This window comes from Diachasma alloeum, unplaced genomic scaffold (assembly GCF_001412515.2).
Source record: "Diachasma alloeum isolate Michigan unplaced genomic scaffold, Dall2.0 Dall_scaffold_00208, whole genome shotgun sequence".
Taxonomy (NCBI): domain Eukaryota; kingdom Metazoa; phylum Arthropoda; class Insecta; order Hymenoptera; family Braconidae; genus Diachasma; species Diachasma alloeum.
In genome coordinates, this window is record NW_021680373.1 from 660,781 (window position 1) to 683,818 (window position 23,038).

Consider the following 23,038-nt stretch of genomic DNA (forward strand, 5'->3'; position numbering starts at 1 on the left):
GAATTGCGTTTTTCCACTTCCTACACCCTATACAAGATGAATTAAATTAATTTTTTTTGGCATTTTCGTTTTTCGCGATTATCTCGGAAACTATGAGAGATAGAGCCTTAAAACCTATTCCATTCGATTCCTGAGGAAATTTGGGTTCCGTATAGGCAGATGGACGGCTCAGAATTGCGTTTTTCCACTTCCTACACCCTATACAAGATGAATTAAATTAATTTTTTTTGGCATTTTCGTTTTTCGCGATTATCTCGGAAACTATGAGAGATAGAGCCTTAAAACCTATTCCATTCGATTCCTGAGGAAATTTGGGTTCCGTATAGGCAGATGGACGGCTCAGAATTGCGTTTTTCCACTTCCTACACCCTATACAAGATGAATTAAATTAATTTTTTTTGGCATTTTCGTTTTTCGCGATTATCTCGGAAACTATGAGAGATAGAGCCTTAAAACCTATTCCATTCGATTCCTGAGGAAATTTGGGTTCCGTATAGGCAGATGGACGGCTCAGAATTGCGTTTTTCCACTTCCTACACCCTATACAAGATGAATTAAATTAATTTTTTTTGGCATTTTCGTTTTTCGCGATTATCTCGGAAACTATGAGAGATAGAGCCTTAAAACCTATTCCATTCGATTCCTGAGGAAATTTGGGTTCCGTATAGGCAGATGGACGGCTCAGAATTGCGTTTTTCCACTTCCTACACCCTATACAAGATGAATTAAATTAATTTTTTTTGGCATTTTCGTTTTTCGCGATTATCTCGGAAACTATGAGAGATAGAGCCTTAAAACCTATTCCATTCGATTCCTGAGGAAATTTGGGTTCCGTATAGGCAGATGGACGGCTCAGAATTGCGTTTTTCCACTTCCTACACCCTATACAAGATGAATTAAATTAATTTTTTTTGGCATTTTCGTTTTTCGCGATTATCTCGGAAACTATGAGAGATAGAGCCTTAAAACCTATTCCATTCGATTCCTGAGGAAATTTGGGTTCCGTAAAGGCAGATGGACGGTTCAGAATTGGGTTTTTCCACTTCCTACACCCCGTACAAGATAAATTAAAGTAATTTTTCTTGGCACTTTCATTTTTCGCGATTATCTCGGAAACTATGAGAGATAGAGCCTTAAAACCAATTCCAGTCGATTCCTGAGGAAATTTGGGTTCCCTATGCAGATGGACGGCTGAGAATTCATTATGTACCGCGAAACCAAAAAAATGAGTAAATAAATTGAGTGATTAGTACAATGTCGCCTTCGAAATATCATCACGCAGCTTCTCATCTTGAATTTCTGAATTATATTTATCGCCTGTGGCGAAGCGACTCTCAAGGATGAAACAAATTTTTACGTTTTAATGAAACTTGTTGGTTCAACGGGAGGCCTCGTAACAACCGAGATGATACTGCCACCTGCGACGTTAATGTTCCACTGGGGCACGATACATTCGGTATTTAGTATCCATGAAGCATAAACGAAGATTTTCACATTTTTATAGGTCATTGTGTTTAGCCAGGCAGGTACATAAATATTTTCCCGGAATTATTGACTAACTTTCGTAACAAGATTTACATTGCGTACCCTTGAACCCGGGAGAAATAATTTTTCAACAATTTTCTTGGGTAACCCCGTGACACTAGTTAGACACTGGAATTCACCAGATATCAAAAATCTTGTTTTCCTTATTCTTCAGGTTGGACAAAGGAACAGACCGGAAGACTTCAGTGCGTAAGCTACAGTAGTGTGTCTTCTCAGCTAAACATGGAGGGAGAAGTCAGGCCAAGTGCCTCGGGAATAAGACGAAGTGCCGTTTGGAGTTGTAACGAAGAGACTCCAGAGTTAATTAAGAGGATCCGAGCTTGATGGACATGGGCATTGTGTGCCCGCACCCTCACTCGCCATTTCTCCCTTTATACGGGATTTTTCAGCTCATCGTGGCAACGAAAACATTCATTTGCAACATTCTATGGCTCACAGAATGACATTCAAGGGTGTGGACTTCATTAGTTTATTAATTATTCAATTTTGTCGTGTTCGCTTTCCAATTCGTTCTCGAATTGTAACTTAATGCACAGCCCGAGGAATTTGAGAATTTTTTAAATAAAAAAATTGACGAAATTGATCAAATTGTCTGATGCATATTTGGAGTTCTTTAAATTTTTTCAATACACTGTTGAATTTTTTGGATAAAATGTACGATGCACGTCTTAGAAATTTTTTTTCTTATACTAAGTGACAGTTTCACTCAAATTAAAAAAACTTTTGTTATTGAAAATACACAATTTGATGAAAAAATCAATGAAAACTGTAAATTTCAGTTGAATTTAGAATGAAAATTAATAAAAATGAAAACTTCGGTGTAATTTAACATTGAATATTCCTGCTCTGATTGAAAATTCAAGACTTCTCGTCAACCTGCTGCTCACAAATTCAGAATTCAGAAAATGGAGAACAAATGACATTTCATGGACTAGTAATTTTCAAAAAAGTGACAGTGAATTCGATTCAGGGAGAAAAAATCATGAAATTCAAAATTTCTCTGAAAATCCAATGAAATTCAAAATTTTTGAACAGCAGAAACACAATTCCTCAACTTATTTGAAATTGCAATCAAAACATAAATATTCAATACCAAATTACACAGAATTTTCCTAATTTATATTCATTCCCATGAAATAATTGAACTGAAATCGACAGCTTTGATTCATTTTCTCATAAAATTTCGAATTTTCAATACCGAAATTCCTTAAAATTTCAGGAAAACTAAAGTGTGATGAAAATTTCCGAGAAGTATATCGGAAATGTCAGCCAAAAATTATCAACAGTATTCTACGGCATTTTCAGTGAAATTTGAAAGTTCAGAATTTTTTCGCTTCCAAATTAAATTCAACGTCGCTCCCCAGAAATATATCTCTTCTTCTCTCATGAGTACAGCATAATAATGAATGGTGTATCATTTGACCATTGAATCTCATCATTGCACCCCATGAGTGCACCATAAGTGCAGGTCTGAGGCCACACGAGGTTGCTATGTTAATTCCCCTAATGTCACATGAGTTATGGTAGCACGAGATATTCTTCCTCTTGTTCGTCCGTAGGTGCGGCGATTGCTCACGGAGGCGGAAGGCCCTCAAGTACGTCTGGTGTATTCTACGCTCGAATAACAACACAAACCAGAACAACTCTCTTTTTAACCAAACAAAAAAATTGTGAATTTTTGTTTGTGTTACAGAATTATTCTCTCTGCATATCTTAAGTCGTCCCCTCCGATAAATTCAACGAACCCGCGTCCGAGCGTAAGCGCCTTATCGCATTGGGTTTTTGTAAGCAGGTCTCGGATGAGCCACATGCTGGAGGACACTCAAGGGCACGTAGTTCATTTCAAACAAGAAAGAATGAAGAATTTAATCTGCAATTTAGATTCGATAACAATTAAATGTGAACAAATTTGCATACAAGTTGCACTGTTAACGATTTTTTAATGAAATTTCCGCAATACTTTCATCACATTATGATTCCACTGAAAATTCAAAGGATGTCTTTATTAAAAATAGGAAATTTCGTGAAAAAATCAATGAACACTGTAAATTTCAGGCAATTATTCCGTAAAAATTAATAGAAATCCTGATAATTCAGGTAAACATATTCTTTAATGATCAATTAATTGAAAATTCAGTGTAATTTAGTGTCGAAAAAAAATGGGAATTTCCCTAAATATTCATTTCCCTGAAATTTCATAATGATCTTCCCTCAATATCTAATTCAATGTCACTCTCCCGATGAAATTCCAATTTTTTTCCAACAGTGTATAATTTTTTTCACAGATGAGGTCACGAGGCAATTTAGAGACATCCTTTTCACGCATGTGACTTAACTTCAATCACTCGACGTCTTGATGTTATACGATGTCCGATTGGCCATTGGTTTGTGAGATATGAGCCGTGTCTAATTATCAACGATCATTGCGCCCACCCTACTGTCCAATCAAACCACCTTCCTGTGTCTCGAGCGTTCATCATTCTATCCGTTTATTACACGTATCGCAATCATTCTCGATGAATAATGGCAATGGATTTAGCAAGAATACATCAGAGATGATGATCACAGGTAAACAAAAAAAACCTTTCAAATATCATAAATTGCGATGACAACTGCAGATACAACTTCCTGGCGCTACATTTATTCAACAAGCTTAAATCATATTTCGTTGCATTACTCAGGTATTAATTAACTGCCTAGAGAATTTGTGATTTAAAATAACCCGGCCGTATAGCTTTGTAAATGGCAGTGGCAAGAGGATGATGATGGTGGTGGTTTGAATGTCGAATTCATAAAGTCGACACGCTCATAATCCACCGAGATAACCAAATGAATAAATTTCATGGATATAATATGTTGGAACCTGCGTGAAACGCATATATCCGTTTGCCGAGTTTGAGATTGTAGCATGTGAAATGGTATTTGCGATGTAAGTCCCACTGGAATAGAAGTTAGAACCAGTTTATCAATCGTTACCGGTGAAAATCCTGTGGGTTCTCTGGGGATACCGACGCTATTATAAATCGTTGGATTCGTTGTAAATCCGGCTAATTATTATACGATATTCGTATAACCTGTTTTTCTAAACTTTATCGGTTTCACTAGGATACTGAAGCAGGAAATAAATGCCGTTGTCGATGAATCGGCTCATGGAGTTTTCGTCAGTCGGTATTGAGCGATGGGATTGAGGTTATTTTTGAATTCCGGCCATTGTCTCAAGTGGAAGAGATGTGAAATTTCATGTGTTTTTTGTTTATTCTCTTTTTGTTCTTTTGTTATGATTTTGAAATTAATTTTTATCCTTTTGGTATCTCAATTGTATTTTTTTGTGGGGTACAAAAATGTTGTACTAGAGGGATATTAATCTTATTCGAGCCTCATTCTGTATCACAATTTGATTTGAAAAAAGAATAATGAGAAAATGAAAAAAAAATACGAAAAATATAAAAAAAAGTTTAAAAAAAAGTATTTTTGGTGTTCGTTTTTTATACTTATCTCATTTCTAATCTTTCTCCCGTTGTTAATATCTTCCTAGAGACCCACCGAACCAAGTAAATGTCGAATAGTTTTTACACATTTACATGAATGGAAATGTTTTAATTACATGAAAAAACTCACGCATTCATTCTAAATAAATTTTCTTCGTTGTCCGAACAATGATTTCATTTCAACTAAATAAAGTTTAAATTCGAATAAAACCCATTTATTTCATTTTTCTTCCTCCACCATCCAAGACAAATGATTTCCATCAACCAATAAGCGAACAATATTCAAATATCGACTTTTAAGATATTTGAATAACCATGAGTACAACGAAGCTGATCAAGATGTCAGCTAATTAATATTAATCACTTCACACATTTATCAGGAATATTTTTTCCCCTCGGAGTGCATGCGCAGTGAAAAACAAACGTATACCAAAATGTATTAGTTTGAGATCTCCGTTCGTATAATTCGACGCTTGGACGATTCCGCTTGGGGTTTGATCGGTTATCGTCGGCTAATTAACACGGCCCGGTAATGAAGCTCCGTACGTATATGACTGCAGCAACACACAGGAAACACACACGTATGTATAGCATATACTCTTTAACCCTACCTCCTCCACCCCCTTTTAACCATAATCACGATATCCCGATACGGTATACCACAAGTAGTCTACGGTTTGGTTGGCGCGAGCGATCCCCTAATTAGCTGTTCGCTCTTCTTCAGTTGGTTCTTTTGCACAGCAAGCGGATCAACAGACAGCGCAATGCGTTCATTTTTCTCCGGCAATTCTTTTATCTCGGCTCTTTCACCTGCCTCATCTTTTTGTCATACTCAACGCTTCTTGCCACAGCCTTTTCCGTTTTAACATATTCACGTGGGTGTCGGGGGGAGGATTTCTTGTGAAATGTTAGATGAGAAAACCTGTAGTTATGGCGTCATGTAAATTATGCTCTCTGATCTCCACTTGTTCCGATGTTATTCAAGTTTTTTATTCTTTTCAAGTATTATTGAAGAGGTTTTTTCAATGGTAAATGGTAATGGAAAATGCTTGAGAGGAAGAAATCTCGAGAGCTGAATCTAGTTCAATTCCGGATGAGTTACATTTCCTGCCTTCTTTATGGATCTTTTGGAATGCATGTAACTACAACGATTGAAGAATTTTTTTGTGATTGGAAAAATCATTTCCTGAGAGGATCTACGTTTCAATTGTTGGGGCAAATTGACACTGCTAGGACATTCTAATTCTGTAATTCTAAATTCTACTCGTAAAACTTGAAGTGAAAATTTTTGAAATTTTCAGCAGACTGATTTAGATGAAATTTTCGTATATATTCAGGCATGAAAAAATTTAATAGAAAAAACCAGCGAATTCGCTAGAGAATTCCATTGAGATGTTCAATAGAAAATATTCTATAGTAAAAGTCAATAAAATTCGATTATTTTATACAACTTATTTTATTGAGATATTTTCTATAGAATTTGCTCGGCTAAAATTTACCAATTTTTTTTTGTTTTATTTTAATGATGAAAGGGAAAGAAAAATAGAATGGAAAAAACTTGGAAAATTTGGGCCGAGGAAATTCTATAGAAAATATCTGAATAGAATAATTTATGCTGAAAAATCGAATACTATTAATTTTTTCGATTAAATATTTCAGTAGAATCGGCTAAAATCTAATAGAAACATCAATAGAAATCCAGTAGAATTGTCTAGCGAATTTGCTAGGTTTTTCTATTAAATTTGTTCGTATGAAACAATCAGTTAATATCTTGAATAATCTACGAAAATGATCAAAAATTGTGAAACAAGAAAAGTTTAATTTTGTTGGATTTCAACGATCAATAAAAAAATGAAAGATTTCATAGAAATTGCATTTAAATAATCAATAATTTTATGTATTTTTTATATAAATTAATTTTTTCTCCAAGTGTATTTCTCGTCGACTATTTGATAGAGAAAATTCTGGTTGTGGCGTCACATAAAAAATGCGCTCCACTTGTCTCAATGTCATCAAAATTTTCCACTTGTTTCTCAACGATAGATGTTAATAGAAAAACCTTGTAGAGACATGAATTTAATCTGGAGTCAGAGAAGAAGAGATCGATGACCCTAAAAGCCCGTGATCCGCTCTTAAGCCCTGAATCCAATTTCATTTCTACCGGGTCACACACTTCCTGTCCACTTTTTTGATCTTTCAAAGTGCATACACCCTCTCACCGAAAACTGGATTACAAGCGAAACGCATCCGGCTCTCACTCTGAAGAAGCCTAAAAAAACATAATGCGACTATTCAAAGTTCTCTTGAACCAAAAAATTTTGGACGGAAATCAGCATCCCCATTGTTGCCATCCATCTCCAAATGCAATGATTACCCGACTTCCTGCGGTGAAACTCCACCTTGAGGATCTCCACTAGAGAGAAAGAAATTGAATTTGGAATAACTCGGCACCCCTCTATTTGTAACATCAATTAATTTTTTAATTAATCGCACCAAAGTGAGCAGCTCACTGGGGGAAAATTAATGACCTCGCGGTGAATGCCATAAATTTATTAAATCAAACATATTGGGTGCACACATCCACGAGTGCTGTGATGCCTACCACCCAAGGAGGTAGCGCAGTTCTGCCGAAGCGAGTTTTTGCGTAATGTAATGTACGAGTTTAAACGCACCCTGGTGAGTCTAACCGGACCAATTTTAACATCATATATCCATGCTCAACTTGACTCACGTGTCAACGGTGTACACAGCATTGAAATTGCCAGAAAAATTAGGAATGAACATCGGTGAAGGATCAAAACAACTACATGAGGAGGAGAACGTGGTACATTTACCTAACCAGTTGGATATTTTTTAGGACTAGGTCACCCCGGCTGTTGATGCCCTCTCATTATGGCTTTCTTCGATTAATTGTTTATAGTCATTCTCACTGCGAAAAGCAATACCACAGATTAAAATCATATGTACCAATTCATCAGTTGATAAGAACAATTGCCAATTTGAGTAATGGATGGAGGGAAAAATTGTTGAGACATAACACTGTTAGAAAGAAATTGAAATTTCAGGAAATTTCATGGACAATTGAATAGTAATTTTCAACAGAGTGATGTTAAAGTCAATTCAATTGCGTAAATCCTTGACATTTTTGGAGCTGATGATAATTACCTGATGAAAGTTATCAAGAACTTCACTGGAAATATCAGTCAAATATTTTTAATAATGCAAATAGTGAAATTTAATTTTTTTTCCGCAACTTACTCGAATTTTTAATCAAAACATGAATATTCAGTACCAAATTATGCTGAATTCTTCATTAATTGAACATATGAAATTATTTATCCCAATTCCCTGAATTTCTATTCATTCTCCTGGAATAATTGACCTAAAATTCATAGTTTTCATTAATTTAATCTCTAAAACTTTCATTTTGCAATGAAATTCTTCAAAATTCCCTCGGACCACTAACACGATAAAAATTTCTCCGAAATGTACCGTAAATTTAACCCAAAAAATTTCCCCAATTCCCAAAATTGAGTCAACCTCAAAACCCCTGATGAGTTATACTCCCGCAAATTCATTAATGCATTGCACAGTTTCAGATTACTATGTAAAGCAGTTTAAAAAGAAAGAAGATAAGCATTAAGTCTTACATACGAGATGGTTAAAGAACTGGGCGCGAGACACAGTTGGAAGTACATAAAACTACGGCATTAACAGCACGTGGGAGACACGCCTACCTGACGAACCTGCCTCACCATCTCTCTCTCATCCACCTTAACCCTCCATCTGTGCACACTCTTTTATACCACATTGAGGTTGACCAACCCTCGAGTTGTTGGCAATTAACATTGGCAAACGCGAAAGAGGCCCGAGTTCAACGTTAATTAACGAAACGTTAACTCCACTGGATTTTCTCTCGCTGCCACCGCGAGAGATGTGTGCAACTGAGAGAGGGCAATCGACATCAACGATGGGTAGAAACTTTAACTGTGAGAGACGTGGAGGGAAAAAGTCCAGGGAGAATCGGTACCACGGCGGCGCCTTTCGTCTTCTAAGTACAAACTACTTCGCTTGTCGATTCAACGTCTCTTTATCCTCTTTTTCACATCTGATGTTGATTTTTTATTCTTTTCCACTGGTTATTCTATCAGCATTACCTGAATTCACCAACATTTCACGATAACGTTCTACCTCTGGCAATTTGCTAATGATTTTTCCCGTTTATTTTTCCTACTCCATTCATGGAGATACAGCGTGGAAATTACAATGTTGCTAGGAGTCAAACGGGAGTTGGTGTTTGTTGGCAGATGATTATAAGACATGCCGGAAGTGAGAGCTGGAGGAGTTGGATATATTACATTGGACTCCCGTTGACTTTTAACGCGCACACAAGGGGAACGTCAAGGGCCGTCTTGAGTCATGTCATGTTACCAACCTGTCCGGGTTATGCTACCATTGTCATATCATAGAGACGTTCTGTTATGTTCGGGTTGTACTCGGCCGTGGGGAAGATGTCTTGGTTTTCTTGAGGACGATCACAATGGGCAGGTTACAGTGGCCACCTCAATGCGAGTAAATGATCCACCATTCACTGGACGCTCTTCGCCCACCAGCTTAACCATGACGGCATTCATGAGTGGAGATGTAGATGAGCTGTACGAATGGTTATAAATTGTTAGCTTAAATTTCCAGTATACTTTAGGGTGCTTTTATTTTCCCCCAAAAAATCATTTTTCCAACAGTTTCATTTGGAGAATTTCAGAAGCAATTCCGCAGCTACCCTAGTAGAAACTTGAAGGGATTCTGCGACATGAAAAGTTGCAGCGACATTCGCACCGCGCTTTCACGCTGTGGGTCAGTAGTGATGCCGCAGTACTATGTCCCGCTAAGCTCGCTGGTGTGTACCGCGGGGAGTCCGCCCCAAGCTTGCACCGGCCAGCGCATCTCAACGCGCATGAGGTTAGGTTTAATTTATTGACAGATTGGGTTGCGCTGCGTATTGTACTATCGGTACCACAAGTATGTGGAAAAAATGAAAACTGAAAAAAATTTTTTTCACCGGCGGCCAAAGTGTCAGATCTTGGATTTTCTCAGGGGGAAAGTCGGTCAAAGGGTCACGAGGGCCAAAGAGTCAGATCTTGGATTTTTCCAGGGGGAAAGTCGACTTTCGCCAGAATCGACTTTTTTAGCCGGGCGAACGTTGATTCCAATTATTTAAGCGACGGGCTATTCAGAACTCTCAAAAGAATGTGGAAAAAGAGAAAAATGAAAAAATTTTTTTTTCACCCGGAGCCAAAGGGTCAGATCTTGGATTTTTTCAGGGGGAAAGTCGACTTTCGCCAGAATCGACTTTTTTAGCCGGGCGAACGTTGATTCCAATTATTTAAGCGACGGGCTATTCAGAACTCTCAAAAGAATGTGGAAAAAGAGAAAAATGAAAAAATTTTTTTTTCACCCGGAGCCAAAGGGTCAGATCTTGGATTTTTTCAGGGGGAAAGTCGACTTTCGCCAGAATCGACTTTTTTAGCCGGGCGAACGTTGATTCCAATTATTTAAGCGACGGGCTATTCAGAACTCTCAAAAGAATGTGGAAAAAGAGAAAAATGAAAAAATTTTTTTTTCACCCGGAGCCAAAGGGTCAGATCTTGGATTTTTTCAGGGGGAAAGTCGACTTTGATTGATTCCAACAGTAAGTACAGAAAATTGAGTTCACTCCACCATCACTTGACTCGTTCGGTAATTATTTTCAATTTTTTTCTCCGCGCACCTGTCTCACTCCCTGTGGATATCATCGTGAGAGCGGAAATTGGTTTGACATATGTGAGGCACGTGTCTTCGTAATCCTGAGAATTGACACCTTCATCCCACCGAACCTCATTCCTCTAGTCACAAATGATGAAAGAAAATTGCTGCTTCATGATTTCGATTTTGTCCGGGGCACGCAGGACTCGTTCATCACCCAGAAAGTTCATTCTATTCTCGACAAATATTTTTCCTATCGACTTATTTTCTCGTGTGAGGGTGGTCTGAGGTCTCAATTCACCCTCTTGACATTCCAAAGTGGATACATAAATACATATCGATTTGAGGGCACATAAACCCAGCATTAAATGGCTATTAGGGATGAGCTCCGCAATTAACTGAAAATTCGTAAAACAACAGCCAGAAAATTCGAGGACTCTCCAGTGGATGACAGGTGGGCACTGCCCTGGACCAAGTGGCCGTTTCATTTCACCCAGCGGAGACACCTCGAGGGGGCCAACTACGAGCCCTCCAGGTCGATTTATTCCCTACAAGGTGGCGGATATAGACAAAGTTTTTCCATCGGGGTCTCTTGGGGATCCCCAACGGCACACGCCATGTGCTATTCGACACCCCTAATGATGAATTGCACGTCCAAACTACCCCAACCTCCCTCCCACGCACGGAAATACACCACCTCCGGAGATGATGAAGTATTCACCGTGAAAATTGAACTGAAAATATATACCTGCCGGGTTGAAATCCATTTTTCAAATGTAATTGAGGGGTGGTAATCAAAAATTCGAGGGAACGCTAGCGGAATAAACTGTATTTTGAAACTGTTGGCGTGACCGAAATCACTCGAACATTTTCTCCTTAAACGTAACATATATTTTTCAACATTACGAAGTTTTGACTGATAGTTCTGGTCCATTTCTTTGAATTTTTTATTAGACTAGTAAAGGAAGTGCGCTCATGATTGGCTATTAGTGATTTGTGCATATTTTTTTATCATTATGTGATGATTTGTGTATCAAAAAGGAGATAATGCCCGCTTTTTACATGTTTAGATTTGAGAATAAATTTGAGAAGAGATCTTTAAAAAAATTACGGTGAAAAATTCACGTTATAGAGTATGAAGTTCAACGAATAGAATGGAGAAATTATTCCCGAATTTTTATATGTATACATGTATAATGAAATAAAATTAAAAAAAATATATACATTCATTTATCTGTTTTTAAAATTTTTTCAAGATAAATAATGATAATTCTACATACATTATACATTTTATACAAATAAATATTGCGTATTCATAAAAATATTTCACCTATTTTATACTGGAGAATAAAAGATTATAATTCGACTGAAATTCCAACGCATTACATCATTGCAAATTCAAAAATCTGACAAAAATCACGGAAAACTGTGAATTTACGTTCAATTGCCGTATGAAAATTGACAGAAAATGAAGACAATCAAGTAAATATACATTGATAGAAAAACATTGAAATTTCATGAGTAGTTGACTAGTAATTTTCAGAAGAGTGACATTAAATTCAATTTATATTAGGATTTAAAAAATTATGAAATTTCCGATGTGACTGAAAATTTAACGAATTTTCAAATTTTTAAACAGCAGAAACACGAGGATTCCCCAACATACTTTAAATTTTAATCAAACTATGAATATTCATAATTCCGATAGGATATAACGAGAAACAACGTTATAACCACCGACAGCCCCAACATTGTGACGCCGACAGTTGTGGTTTAAAATTGAGTCCCAGGGGCGCTGATACCGCGCCCCGAGAGGGTGCGGGTGTTAGGTGCAGGTCGCCACATGGTGCAATTAAAAAAAATAAAGTAAGGCGAGCCGTCGGTGCGCTTTGTGCCGCGTGTCTCGTCGTGGACCGGTGCCATATGTCAAGAGGCTGATGGTCGGTCGCTCTTTACATGTTTTCCTCCGATTTCAATATTTCCGAAGAGGCACGTGAGGACGAAGATAAAGATGCAGTGTAATCTCAAGTGGCGACTGATAGTCTCGTGATAAGAATTTCATATTTCAATCGCTTCATTTTTGTTTTGTTTTTAGGAAAATTCATTTTCAAAAGAGTGACACTGAATTTGATTTCAATACTCCGGAATTTTTCGAGTTTTCTGGAATTTTTTGATTCTGGGGAATCTAGCGATAAAAATGATCAAAAAATTCGTGCAGGCCGGGCCCTAATTACCCCAGAATTTTCAAAAGTTTTTCTCACGCAATCAATTAAAATTAAAAATAAATTTTTCAAATTAATTATTCTAGTAGACTTCAATTGAAAAATTTAACATTAAAAACGTGAAAATTTATATTCTCATACGAAATCACGAGAGGTACCTCGATATACTTAACACGTTAATATTTTCCCATGCAATCTCAGACAAAGTTCTACCTACCCCTCAACCCAAGGAGACCCGAAGAGGACGAGAAAAAAAATAGTCAATGAATGAAGAAAATGGGAGCGGGTGAGGTAGAAAAGAGGGTTTTCCAGGATTCGGGTAAAACTCTGTGGGAAAGGAATGAATGAACGACGGTGTCCTGTGGTGCTCCAGTATTATGTCCATTGGACAAAGAAACTGGGTCCTCTTGAGAACTCAACGGTGATGAGAAAAAATACACGAATCAAAAGTAGATGAAGTGAGTCAGAAAAAAAAATATTCCCACCCCTTTGTAATCTTTAAGTTGCATACAAGTGTTACCGCAGGACATACAGAGAATGTCTGACGTGTCAACGCGTTGACATCATTCTGATTCTCCCAGAATGCATGAGATTATTTTGAAGATAGAATAAAAAACTCAATGTTTTTTCTCCTTTCATAATGTTTTTTTTTTACCAAATATACTGGAATATGCTCTGGTTTTTAAAAGTAATTTCTTCATTCTCAAAATATTTTCTTTCGAATAATAGATACACATGACAGTCCTAATAATTCAGAGTATGACCATTTTTTTTTAAATTCGTAAAAATGAAATAAAAATTTCTAATAAATAACCCAAATTGACTAAAGTGAAAATACCTCGCTAAATTATAGTACGCAGTCACGATAAAAACTATAATAATAAGCGAAATGTTGCAAATTGACAAAAAAATAGTATTGTATATTCATTTCATCCAAAAATCCCATGATTGACACTTGATTAAAATTTAGTTTGAAACGAGTAAAAATTCGGTCGAGATAAATCAAATTTAAATTTTTTTTCAGAATATTCACATTGTAATTTTTAATTGCACACGGTTCTGACGATAGAAAAACTCAATAACTTATGAGAACGCAATAAATTAAGTAATTTAAATTTTATCCGAAAATCCCTAGGGACTAACTTTTGGGTGGTATTATCTTGCGATATACCTTAAACTCATGTAGAAAAAGACGAGATGTTAGCAAGTGGGAGTCAGGTGTGTCGACATTTCGTCCTTTTCCCCCACTCTCTTTGTCCTTTTTCTCGTTCCCTTTCTACTCTCTTTTTCAATGGAACAAAGAACCCGAATCCGCGTAAAAGCGATACTTGTCGCGCTGCCGATAGACGAGGTGTCTTCGAGGCGGCGAAACTTCAGAAGAAATAAGAAACGGGATTGAACTCGAAAGGAATGCCAAGGAATAATGGAAAATATGTACAAAAAAATCATTAAAAAAACGTTTGATCGAAGATTATCGAGGAGCACTTTGGGAATATCTCGAAAAAACTGTAAAGCTGGGTGAAATGGGAAAATAATAAAAATTCTTTTGATAACGAATCGATTAGAATTGAAATCTCCGGACTTTTTAATGCGTTTTTAACCCGAGAAACTACTTTCCTCCTGTTAAAACGACCCAACATTGGGCTCTACGAGTGATGCTATTAAAGAAATAGAGAAATTTCACGTGACATCGAAAAAAAACTGATTGTTTTGTCCCAAAATTCCTTTATTTATTAGAACACTTGCTAAACGCCGAGTTTTTTTCTCCTCCGCAGGTTCCACCGCCCAAAAAACCCATAAATCACTCCGAAATTCCCCAAATTCCTGGTCACTCTGTCCCTACTAACACTTGTTCCCCCCCGGATATATCCCATTCTCAGCGTCTTCATTCACTCCGGACAAACGACAATGCCACCTTACGTTTTTTTTTTCCCTCCTCGACCCAATACGAATTTCGCCGATCCATTGATCGATTCATGGGATCGTTTCGGAATTTGAGAAAGGAAACACCCCCCTGGATCCTCGAAAATGGTCACGTCGTCACGGTTGCGGAGCAGGAGAGAATTATTCAGTTTCCTCTCCATTATTGTTCATTCTCCTCTCTTATTTCGCTTTAATGCTTGTTGATTTTATCGTGTTTACATTCCTTTGGAATATTCTCGTGCATTATTTGAGATTTTTTGGGGTGGCTAGTACAATTTATCCAATTTACTGCATTTTTTTAATGAATTACCAAATTTTTTAAGTTTTCGTTTGAATTTTCTGATGAATAATCACTGAAAATTAAGCCAAGTCTTAATGTGAAGGTTTTAACTGAAGATTATTAATGATTAGACCGATATTTTTCATAAAATACTGATTATTCAGGTGGAAATGTTGAGGAAATGTGAACATTCTGTGAATTTTTATGACATGAAATTTCCTAATTTCCAATAAAAAAATACAGATTTACGCTAGAATATTTAGTCAGTCCTCGTTTTCTCATATGTTTAGAGTTACTATTGACCACTAAAAAATTATAATTTTTTAATTTTATGTTGGCAAATTCCCTAGATAAAGAAAATAATACTGTTCAACTTCCAGTTAACTCTGTTACAAATCTGTGGCTGAAATTTTTGAATTACTTCTTGGAAATTTCAATCTCACTATAGTTTCACTGGAATTTCAAGAAATTTTGTCGTTGATAATTGAAAATTTCACGGAAAACTCGATGGAAAATACAACTTTTAGTTTAATTATTTCATGAAAATTGATAGAAATCAAGGGAATTCGGATAACTACATTTTTTATTTTGCAATTCATTGAATATTCATCTTGTAATTGAAAATTTAAATAGGCCAAGGGCTTTTCATCTTCCTGGTGCTCAAAAACTCAGAAAACTGAAATTTTATGATTTTTTTCCATTTCAATCACGTTTGATATCACTCTCCGTTGAATTCCACTATTCAAAATTTCCACTTTCCCTTATCAACAAAACTCAAGTCTTGAATTCTTTAGGTTTTCAATAAAAATTGTCAACGAACAGGCACATATTGTTCATAAAAACACATATTCACGTGAAATTGTCTGCAACTTCGAAAAATCTCAAAAAAACTCGAGTGTTCCCCAACGATTCCCCATAAATATCCACCAAAACCCCAAAATTTCAGCCACAAGTCCCCCAGCCTTTAATATCCACCATAAAAGTCCTCATAATAATGAAAACAAGGCTACAAAGTGGGTGGCAATCTATTCTCTACCGTGCTACCATAGTCAATCTCCAAAAACACGACAAAACAGGATCAAAAATACCGTATCCCGATAATGGATGAGAGCCGAATCTAAAGTGGGTGTGGACGAACACCCTAGCGCATAATGGAGATTCAACTTCTTCTCCTTTTATTCGAAAAAAAAAAATCCGAACAAAGAGATGAGACTCGCCACGTGCTTTTATACTCTCATGTTGCGTCTCGATATACGTATTTATAAACTCCAGCCTCTGTATTTCATACCGATAAATCTCCCGTGTTCCCTGTTTTCGTTGGCTGCTCGTCCAACCGTACATGTCTAAATCTCCCGTATCGTACAATTCAATGTCATATAAAAGTGGGTGGAAAAGTTATCGAGTGTCCTTTTATGACAAACGTGTCCATAACCTGGCTTATACTATTTTTTTTTATTCCCCTCATTCCGACCGATTTTTTTCCCTCCAAATCTCCTCACTTTTTTGTGTCAAAAATTTTCTTTGTTGAAACGAGATCATCCCGTTCCTGTTCATAGACTCCACAAGTGGATTCACATATTCTTTGTCGATAAATCTGGGAATGCCCACTTACCTGGGACATTTATTAATTTTTCTCACGTTCAGGTGACAATTTTGTTACAATGTCGTATTTTGGGGAAATGGTCGCATCAAATATTTCAGAGGACTTCAATAATACGAAGACTGATGTATTAGGAAAGTATATTCATCATGTGTAATTTATATAAAGTGATTGTGCCAAAGAAATTTCAAAGAATTTTAATATCGAAAATTGACAAATTTATGGAAAAATAAATGGAAATTGTAGTTTTCAGTTTCATTATTTCATAGAAATGAATAGAAATGAGAAAAATAGAGCGTAATTTAATACTCAACATTCACTCTTTGATTGACAATTCAACAAAATTGACGAATTTTAGCCTTCGAGCTGCTCAAAAAATTTATATTTCATTAAATTTTCATTGAAACTTAAAATTCGATGTTTTTAATTCCTTAAATCGACTTCAACGTCACTCTCGAAAATTCCTGTCCACAATCCCCAGAATTTCAATTATTTCCTAACGAAACATCACTCATAATTTATATAATTTATTGAAAAGAATTCAACAGAGGAAAAAATTATTCGCATTAAAAAAAAAAATGTGATTTGAAAACATATGTCATCATATGCATTTCGAAATATATTATTACCTAATTTTTTCCTCAGTCTCGCCTTCAATCCAATTATTCCACCCTCTCCTCCACGACATATAGTAATGGAGAACTCAAAAAATAAATACGTCCCGGAGAAAGAAAAAGTTGGAGACAATGGTTAGTACCCTGGGGCACTAATAACGAAGCACAATCGATCGAATCAGAGTCCCCTAAGGTTCAACATTGAGATCGAACCGGTCATACTCTTCTGCGGGAGGTCACCCAAGACCATCTCGGATGTGTCATTGGCGAGTTTTAGAGACTGGCAATCCGTTATAAAACTCGGCCCCATGATTATTTTCTTGAATCATGATCGCACGATTCAAATCTCCACCTGCGCCCGGATCTTTTTGTCTCATTCCGCTGTGCTCTCTATTCTCACGATACGATGTGCCCCCCCTCCCCTCCCCCGTCCCACAACGATCGTCATTTCTAGATGGAGAAAACCAATGAACCTTGCAGAGTCATTAAAATTGAGAGATGGGACCTGTTCTAGTCCTACAATCGACGATTGCGTAAGTAATAAAGAAGAAGAGGAAAGTCAAAGTTGAGAGAGGAATTCGGAAGAGGAAAGAATTATTCGAGTTTAAAAAGAATATTGTGATTTGAAAGCTTAACGAAGTGTTGATAAACAAAAAGTCCTTTCGCAATATAATGAATTTTGCCCTAGTTTTTTATAATAATTTTAAATTTTTCTTGTTTGAATTTTTGTTGTTTTTATTGAGCTGAGCAAGGCGACCACTAAAAATGCTTTACTGAATTTCTTCTGTAAATTTTAGTTTTTGGAAGTTTCGCAAATCATCCGTGGAGTTTGCAAAACCCAAAAAAAAAGAAAAATTATGATAATTAATCATTTGGAATTAAATATTTGATTGAATGGAAAAGCACGAACTGCACTTTATCGAAAAATCAATGGAAAATGTAAATTATAAATCTCATTTAATTTTAATTATCCCCTGAAAATTAATAGAAGTCTATTCCAAATATTCATGTTTTGATGAAAAATTCAGGTAACTCTATAAATTCTCGTCCTTCACTTCTTCAAACATTTTGAATTTAAGGATGCTTATCCAAAATCGCAAGTATTAAAAAAAATGATTTTTTCCCCTAAACCTCATTTAATATCACTCTCCTGCAAAATAACCAGTCAACAGTCCACGAAATTTCAATTTGCATAAAAATGTACGTGTGCAATAACCCGACATATTTCCCCAGAAAATCCCCAACCACAAGATTCCCAGATAACACCACCAGTAGACGACTACCATGTGCGTTGTTCACCAAGTTGGCGCTGCAACAGAGGCAATGGTAATGACACCTGATACTCAGCTTGGAACGCGTGACCCGGAAACCGAGACGTCGAGAATTTTTCGTCGTACACACCGCGGGAGGAGCTGTTTTCAGATCTAGATTTCACGGAGTCTCTCTCGTTTCCACTCTTTCATTTTCATTTTCCTCTTTTTGTTCCCCAGCATTCCTCCGTCTCACTCTTTCACTCCCTCAGCCCCACCGCAACGCCAGCATTCAGCATTTTTGCCCAAGTGGATGAACCTTGATGCGCACTGTCCACGTATTGGTTGAAAAACCAGCTGTACATTATCCACACAAGAAGAGTCAAGACAGAGATTAGAGGTACGCGATGGCGTCTCTCGTTCCTCCGTTTGTCCTGTTGTTGGTCTCTTGGCGGGGTCAACTCGCTTTGGGGCATCGTGTTCATCGTGCCAACTGCCGACTCTCCAGTGGATAGTCTCAACTTCTTCTGGATCTTTTTACCCGGAAATGAGGTGGTCACTGGTCTCGGTTATTTCTACCTTTATCTGGTCTCACCTCCAATTTACCCGAACTTTGTAAATAAATGTTGACGCATCCACAGGCAACAGAATGAGTTTTAATTACACGGAGAGAAATATTCGATAAAAATTACGTATCTTTTCTTTACGAATCGATTGAAATACTGACAATTAGAGGAGATCACGGAACGTCCCATTTTGCCCGACTCTCCCCCACTTGGATATCCTGAAATGCAGGATTGATTCAACATTCTGTTTTGCCTCACAGTGCAACGAATCGATCCCAAAAACCACACCTCAAGGTTCACCCCAACCCATTAAACCCCTCAAAACGATCCCAAGCGAAAGGAAATTTCCCTCAATTAATGACAAGGATGTCCACACCCTCGCCTCTCGGATATTCGCTTCACCGATCGAAAAATCGTCTTGTGAATCGCACACGTCGTGCCCTCTTACGCGTGACCAAGCCACCTTCCACTCTTTATTCCCCAAGTTGCTCCCTCGAAACAGTGTGTAACCTCATTAGTCCCCTGATGTCTTTCTTAATTGCCATCACCAGCACTCCCCCGCATCCTCCATCCCCCCAATGGCCAATACCCGACAACATCTTGCCGATCGTTTCGGCGCCCACGGTGCACGATGCCGATCTTCAGACTCCACCTTGTTAAATTAATTAATTCTCCACCTCAACATAATCCCAATGACACAAGTACCTCAATTTTCGTTCTATAAAAATCCCAATTACACCCGCTTAATTTTCCTTTCTAATATTTCCAACCGATTCTCATCATTTGTAGTCAACATGTTAACTTCATTAGGTAACTAATTGCTTAATCATTATAATTCAGTGGAAAAATTAATATGAATTGCGATTGTTAGGTTAATTATATTATCAAAATTGAGAGAAATTAATTGGAACATTAACAATTATTTGCAAATTCTGCATAATTTGGTGCTGAATATTCATGCTTTGACTAGAAATCCAAATAAAATGAGAAATTATCGTCTTCGTTTAACATGAGTCTCTTAAAAGTTAATGAATAAAATAAATCTCAATCCCTTTTTAACAGTGGAATTCCAAATATTCATGTTTTGATTGAAAACTTGAGGAAAATAAGGAATTTATCGTCATTCTGTCGGCCAAAAATTCGGAAATTTATTCAGTTTTCAGTGAAATTTAAAATTGCATGATTTTCTCAGCTTAAATTGAATTTAATATCGCTCTCCTGAAAATTAATATTGAATATTCAAGGGAGAATTAATGTTGAATGGCATTTCAATGTTTTTCTAAAAGTGGAATTTCAAATGTTTCATTAATTTTCCACCTCCGCCTCATCTCAATGATACAACTACCTCAATTTTCAATCTCAAAAAACCCCAACTACACCCACTTAATTCTTAATTCTTAATTTCCAGCCGATTCTCATAATTTCTAGTCAACAGATTAACTTCATTAGGTAACAAATTGCCCAATGATCATAATTTACTGGAAAATCAACAGGGATTGTTATTTTTATTTCAATTATACCACGAAAATTCACAGAAATTAATTCGGTCATTAACAATTAATTGAAAATTCACGTAAAATGAGAAAATTATTGTCTTTCTGCTGTTCGAAAATTCGGAATTTCCTTGAATTCTCAGTGAAACTTCAAATTGCACGATTTTCTCCTCCTAAATTGAATTCAATATTGCTCCCCTGAAAAGCAATCCTAAAATTTCAAACTTTTCCTAAAACCGAAATTTCAAATGTTTCATTAATTCCCCCCTCAGCCCAATTCCAATGACACAACTACCTCAACTTTTAATCTAAAAAAACCCCAACTACACCCACTTAATTCTTAATTCTTAATTTCCAACTGATTCTCATAATTTCTAGTCAACAGATTAACTTCATTAGGTAACAAATTGCCCAATGATCATCTAAAACCTTGATTAATTAGCTGCATTCCCACGATTTACTGTAACTGAGTCATTTAAGGTCATCCCGACACACATCGATCAACGATTAAATTTCTCACGGTGCCTCAATAATCCAAATGAATGACTAAACCCCGAGAAAAATTCACCAATTCATTTGGCAAATAACCGGACGCTTCGGGCAATTAATCCCCGAAGGAGAGAGGTGAACGCTTCGACCCACGTCTTCCGGCCAATATATCGATCGATTGATCGATACCCACTTGAACTCTGAATCGACAGGAGGGAGGAGGGAGGGAGCGGAGTACAGAGGGAGGGGCAGTTGGATCACCTTCGTACACCGATCGTCAACAACTCTGCCGATACTTATGTACACTTGGGCCATTGTTACTATAACCCACAGGATGATTTAAACTCTTAGCCCATGAACACGAGACTCCCGCTGTCAGGCGAAACAACGACGTTCCCACTTTGACCGATACACAATCGTCCTCATTGTTGAATTGTTTTTCCCCGCGTTCTTTGTTCATTTTTAAATGTAAAAAAAAAATAAACACGAGATTTCCAATTGTCTGGGGATAATTCAAATGACATGAGAGACTTGTAAAAAAATTGATGGGGGAATGAATAAAGATGTGACTGTATTGCATATTTTATAACACTGCGCGAGGGTTTTATACAAACAACTTGTTGAATATCTTCCTTGGTACGCAGCATATCCATAAATAAATTTGTACCAAGAGGATCGATCGGGATAGAGGGAGAGAGTTCATCCCCAGGGGTGCAGTTTGATAGTCTCAACTTGTTCTGGATCTTTTCACCCGGAAATGAGATGGTCACTCTTTATTTCATCTTCTCTTCAATTTACTCAAAGTTTCTCAATAAAAATTGACCCATTCAAAGTGAACAAAACGACTTCTAATTAGTTTCTTAATCCTTTTTTTTCAATTTGTCGTAGGTCTGTTCAATTATTCCATGAAAACCGATAGAAATCTAGAACATTTAGGTGTATATATTCTCGCAATTTCAATTAATCGAAAATTCTACTCCTTTATTAATAACAGACAATTGTCCTCATGGATGAACTGCTTTCCTTGCGTTCTTTATAAGTTTTATCAAGTAAAAAAATAAAGACAAGATTTTCAATAGTCTAAGGATAATTCAAATGACATGAGACTTGCAAAAAAAAATTGATGGGAGAATGAATAAAGATGTGACTGTATTGCATATTTTATAACACTGCGCGAGGGTTTTATACAAACAACTTGTTGAATATCTTCCTTGGTACGCAGCATATCCATAAGTAAATTTGTACCAAGAGGATCGATCGGGAGAGAGGGAGAGAGTTCATCCCCAGGGGTGCAGTTTGATAGTCTCAACTTGTTCTGGATCTTTTCACCCGGAAATGAGATGGTCACTCTTTATTTCATCTTCTCTTCAATTTACTCAAAGTTTCTCAATAAAAATTGACCCATTCAAAGTGAACAAAACGACTTCTAATTAGTTTCTTAATCCTTTTTTTTCAATTTGTCGTAGGTCTGTTCAATTATTCCATGAAAACCGATAGAAATCTAGAACATTTAGGTGTATATATTCTCGCAATTTCAATTAATCGAAAATTCTACTCCTTTATTAATAACAGACAATTGTCCTCATGGATGAACTGCTTTCCCTGCGTTCTTTATAAGTTTTAGCAAGTAAAAAAATAAAGACAAGATTTCCAATAGTCTAAGGATAATTCAAATGACATGAGACTTGCAAAAAAAAATTGATGGGAGAATGAATAAAGATGTGACTGTATTACATATTTTATCACACTGCGCGAGGGTTTTATACAAACAACTTGTTGAATATCTTCCTTGGTACGCAGCATATCCATAAATAAATTTGTACGAA